The following is a 5898-nucleotide window of genomic DNA, read 5'->3' as shown; positions in this document are numbered from 1 at the left end:
ATCAAAAAATAACATGAGCAGGGAGTAGGCAGAGCACAGAGGATTTTTAGGTCAGTGGAATTATTCTGTACAATACAACATTGGTGGACATATGTCGTTTAGGTTTGTTAAACCCCCCCGACTATACAACACTCAGAGTGACCCCTAACATGAACTGTGGGCTGGTGTGCTGGCTGTCAGTGCAGACCCATCAGCTGCAACAAAGGCACCAAGCTGTGGGCGAGGGTGGAGAAGGGGGGCTTGCTTGGAGGTGGCAAGAGGTACCTGGGAGCTCTCTGTACTTACTGCTCAATTTTGCTGCAAACCTAAAACTGCTCTAAAAAATAAAGTCTATTAAAAAGTGGGGATAATAAAATGGGTTTTTATTTCATCTCTTGAAGAAGAGGCAAAAAGGAAATCCTATTCTGAAACTCCAGCCTCGTGGTATCTCTTTTTTTGTCTTCATCTTTTGTTGACTTCGGCCCGCCTGGCCTGGTTCTCCTGCCTCCACACTGTGCATTCTCTCTGGTCTCTTTTGTAGTCTCTGTCCCCCGCTGTTTGTTCTCTTTCTTCTTCCAGGTCCACACAGGTAGGTGTGCCCCACCTCCCCACCCCCGGTGGTGACAAGTCTTTTCCCACGCAGGGCAGTGGAGCTCCACTATCTTTGCTGCTCTCCTTAAACCCCTTACTTACCCCTGTCAGCTCAACCACATATGGACAACCTGAGCAGGGCCTACATGAAACCCTCCTTAAAATGTCAAATAGCTGGACAAGCTGTTGATGCAATAAGGTGACATGATATAAGCACCAATTTAAATCAAAAATTGCACACAGTATTACATTGTGTGACTTGAGAACAGTACACTTTCAACAATCTTCACATAGCTTCACACTATGCACCAATTTTGAAATATCATGTATCTTCCATGAGTAAGCATTTGTACACCTGACCTAATTTAAACCTGTCAGGATAAAGACATCGTAAACTGCATTCAGCTATCGCCACCACTTTCCCACATTAGCCTGTGGACAGAAACTCGCTGTCTTTCAGCAAGATTGGCCTTAACTGCAGTAGATTTGAATTCCATATGAAATGCATCTTTTAGGCCTGTGTCTTTTGATTAAACGAGCAGGATTGTAATTAGACTTTAATAATTTTGTTCCTGATGTATAATTTAGGTATCAGAAATACATAAACACAACATGCCATATTAATTATAGCTCTAGTCTAAAATTCAATATTTCCTTTTCTACTTAAAGTGTTATTTTCCAAAGAAAGATAATGTAACCATGTACACAACAGTGCTTTTTAATAAGCACACGTGGCCCTGAATGTCAATGTTCGCTTGACGGTTAATGATGTGTCTGCTAAGTGTGCAGCTTATAAAGAAAGTACTTTCTATTGTTCAATAACATATACTATTTAATTGCTCTATTATTGAATAAAATCCCTAAAGAATTTTCACTTCCAGCAATGTTCTCTGACTTCCTCTTGGCGTCTAGACAATAATGATTAACTGAAAAGCTTGGGGAGTAAAATAAGAAAAGGTCTGAAAAACATATGCCATTTTTGCATAAAAACAGAGCAATATTGTGGCTTAGTACTAAGTTTCCAGATAAAACCATTTTGATGTGAACAGGATTTAATGGTCAAAAAAATTCTATGTAAAAGAATTATATCAGCTCAAGATGAGAACAGAGTCAGAAATGAGTTGATAAAAATCAAAATGATTTTCTATAAAAATGTCTAAGAAAAGTGCTAAATAATCATTTAGGAAATAAAAAGATTGTTGAAAAATAGGAGTCTTTTCCACACTGAGACCCATGTTTTCCAAGAGTACTTATAAATGAGCTTATGAGTTTTAGAACTGGAACTCAGGGCTCAGAGCCTGACCTTTTCATTCAACCCCTAAATCATCTCATGGCCTTACAGCTAAGCTAGTCAGTCTCTACTGGAACTCCTAGTTTTCACCCTACTTAACTTGAAATAGCTTGGTTTTAATTAGCTTATGTCCATTGCTCTTAATTCAGTTTTGTAGGACAATTTAAAAAACTGCATTCATTAATGTTTGGGCTTAAATATATATCTCCCTCCACAATCCATATGTTGGAACATAAACTTCAGTGGTATTATGGTATTAAGAGGTAGGGCCTTTGGCAGGTGATTGGGCCCTGAGGGATCTTCTCTCACAAATGCAATTTATGCCCTTAGAAAAGAGGCTTCCAATTGCTGCCTGGTTCTTATGTCCCTTCTGTGTCTTCTACCATGACACAACACAGCACCTGTCACCACCACAGGACACAGCACCAAGGCACCATCTCAGAAGCACAGAGAGAATCCTTGCCAAACACCGAAGCTGGTGGTGCCTTGATCTTGGACTTCCGAGCCTCCAAAACTGTGAAAAAGAAATTTCTATTATTTATACATCAGTTTTTTTGTTATAGCAGGACTATTCATTTTTGCCCAATCTAACTTTTCAAACCTTCAGATAAGCACTTCACAAATGTTATTTCAATGAATTAAAATTTACAAAGTAGGGGATTTCTCAATTCATTAACAACGTTACTAGAATCCAGGATTACCTAAAACATATACGTTTAATATGTGAGCCACTTCCTCGCTTGGTAAGCAGCATGTGGTACGGACAGTAAAGGGCTTTGTACCTCATTATACGTGTTCTCAACAGAGTATGGGATGGAAAGAGATGTAAAGCGTGGGAATGAATTATACCAAGTCCAGGATATGTTCTGGAAGTTGTAAACTCTTTATAGGAACAAAGGTCAATCCTGCATAAAAGATCCTTACTTTGTTCTTACATCTGCAGGTATAAAAACTCTTAATACAACGTTCTTAGGCTGCCCTTAGAATGCCACGTGTCTCAGCCAACATTATCACGTGAAGGGGCAGCAAGAAGCGACGCTGTCTTCTGCGTCACTTTGTGCCTTCCTATCTGCAGCATTGACTTGTTTCCAGACAAACAGGAGCCTGGCACAGTCATCTCAGCGCCTTTCTGTAGGAACAATCTACAAACCCACTCCGTTTTCCTGGCCTAGAGCAAAATCGTGAAAAAGGCAAACTTGGTATTTGACATTTCTCCATCTCCCCGTCTTGGTATTAGTTTTTCTGTTCTTTGTTTTTGTTTTTTTCTGATTTGGAAATTAGCAAGAAGAACGTTTGATGAAGGAAGGCCCATCAATTAATAATGGCCAGTAGCTGTTGTGCTGGGGCAAGCCCAGATGGGCCGATCCTAGATGGAGGGCATCGAAGGCCACAGGGGCACATTCCTGCGGGAAAAGCAAGCATTCTACTTCATGGTTGCTTGCTGTGGCTCCAGCGTTCCTTATCTCCTTAGCACTTGGGTCCTGAGACTGCGGTAGGAATGAGAAGGGATGAGTGGTTGAGGATTGTCCCTCAAAAAAGGGAAGATCTGGATGAGTGTGCAGCCAGGAATATTAGGGGGTGTTCTCCAGGCTCTTCCACACGCCCCAGATTTTTCTAGCAATCTCCCATGGTCCTGCAGTAAGGACCGCTGCTCAGTGGTGGAGGTGAACACTCCTTCCCAACTTGGAAGACGCCCCCACCACTCATTTTGGTTTCCACTTGTGTATCTGTGAATCCTCGTTTTCCTGCTCTGCTGAATGGCTTCCATTGCTTCTTCAGACCCCTTTCACCTCTCCCTGCTGGTGCTGGGCTTCCCTGGCTTCCAGGTGGATTCAGTCAGGGAGAAGCTCCAGCAGGAAATTGGAGGGGGGAGGAGGAGGAGATTGGGGTGTTTATTCCTCCAATCCCTGCTGTCTCGTTTACAATCAGCTGGGTCCATCAATCCCCCGGGAAGGCTTCCCTGCCTTGCGGACGCCTGTGTCCTGTCAGGTTCAGGCTCCTACCCCTTGATCTCTCAGGGTGGAAACGGCTCCCCACTGTCTCCAGCCCAGGACACTGCGCCACCTGTGTACCTCAGCCCTGGTGACACCTGCATAAATTGTCTCTTTATTAAACTCTTCTCAACTCTCCAGTTTGACTCAACCATCTGTTTCCTGCCAGCACCCTGACTGAGTCACCCTCCAACTAGGAATGACCTACTCTTTCTGCCACCTACCCGCATCCTACGTATCCTCGAAAGCTCAGCGTACAATTTAGTTCCGATCTCACCTTCATACTTGGCATCTACATGGGTGTCACCCAGCCGATGACCTTGGGGCCTGCGAGCCACATCTCCCAGTTGGTCCTCTCTGTCAGTCTCTCATCTCAGCACCACCAGTACAGTTGATAAGATACTGCCCTCATATCTTTAACACGTGGTCCTGTGTCGCCTGAGTACTGGGTGCTCGACACCAGTCTTTCCTGAGCTATAGAGGCCACTCCCTCCCTGGAGGGGAAGTGTGGTCACACTTCACCTGTAGTTTTGAGAGCATGTCACAGGAGCACAGATAATTAGAGAAAAAAGAGCTAGGGAAATAATTTGGCCCACATCTCTCTCATCACCAACTGTGGTGGTGATAAAGCTGAGGCTTAGAGAGGTGATCAAATAAATAGTCCAGCATCTCATAGACAGCGAGTTGCAACCTGGGGGCTCAAAGCTGAAATTTTTTGAATAAATTTTTTATTGCTTCTGATACTGATTTATAGTATCTCAATGTTTTCTTATCAAAAAATTTACTTCTTTATATCTGAATCTCTCATATATTCCTTCTCTTTCAAAAACTGCATATACTGTATTTGTTCCTCCTACTGAAATACAATTTTCCTGAGACCTCCAGAAAGGCTAGTTATTCCTGCACATACCGCTTTAAAAATTAACCCAACCACAAAGACTGGGTCCCATTCTTCCTGCATATCTGGGAGAGAACAGAGCCCTCTGGCTCTTTACTTCAATATTCCAAGATCAATTCCAGCTAACACAAAGTATTCGGCCATCATCTGCGGCTTCACTCTCAGCTCCACGCTGAATAGAAAAGGGATCAGCTAATTATATTTAAAATATTCATAATCAGAGAGTCTGGCCTACAGGGAGCACCTGGCCACCCACCAGCAGATGCATGGGAAGAACTGCACGGAGCTGGGAGCCCTTCTCTGTGGTGGAATCCAGCCCCTGTAGAGGCTGAACCGCGGAGTTCTGAAAACTCAGATCACATACGAGCTCGCAGTGTGTGTACAGTGGTGGGGCCAATTTCCCCTCCATCCTCTGGCTGGCGTGTGTTAGGGATTCTGAACGTGCAGTGGTGACTTTGTTTCCTGCTCTGATGAGGAGTGATAGGCCTTAGCACGCCGTGGTGGCTCACATCTGTAATCCTGGCACTCTGGGAGGCTGAGGTGGGTGGATTACCTGAGCTCACAGGTTTGAGACCAGCCTGAGCAATAGCAAGAGCACATCTCTAAAAAGAAAGAAAGAAAGAAAATAGCCAGGCATTGTGGCAGGCACCTGTAGTCCCAGCTACTAGGAGGCTGAGACAAGAGAATCATATGAGCCCAAAAGTTTGAGGTAGTTGTGAGCTATGATGCCACAGCACTCTACTGAGGGTTAAAAAAATGAGACTCTATCTCAAAAAAAAGATGACAGGCATGTGCATGAATGAATTGGTCCCCTTAATTTTTACCAGATATGAATGTAAAAATTCACACGTGATTGCATCATTCAGTCAGGTCACCACAAGTCAGCTGTAGGACAACAGGAACATAAAGACAATGGGTCACTGTGCCTGGCTTTTGGCATGACCATGAACCCGTGCCATGACCCAGAATATCGCTGAGTGGATTTCAGACAGTGAGCATTCCACCCCTTCCTCTATCAGACACATCATTTAGCGCAACACTTTTTGTTACATTAAAGGAGGCACCCCATAAAAATGCCAGCAACATCCAGTTGACTCATGGAATTGAGAACTGTACATTAGCTGCCGATTTAAATTAATTTTGCTCCT

The sequence above is a fragment of the Otolemur garnettii genome, unplaced genomic scaffold, assembly GCF_000181295.1.
Source record: "Otolemur garnettii isolate 467f Iridium unplaced genomic scaffold, OtoGar3 scaffold00013, whole genome shotgun sequence".
NCBI lineage: Eukaryota > Metazoa > Chordata > Mammalia > Primates > Galagidae > Otolemur > Otolemur garnettii.
The sequence above is the reverse complement of the archived record's forward strand: the minus strand, read 5'-3'. Positions refer to the sequence as shown.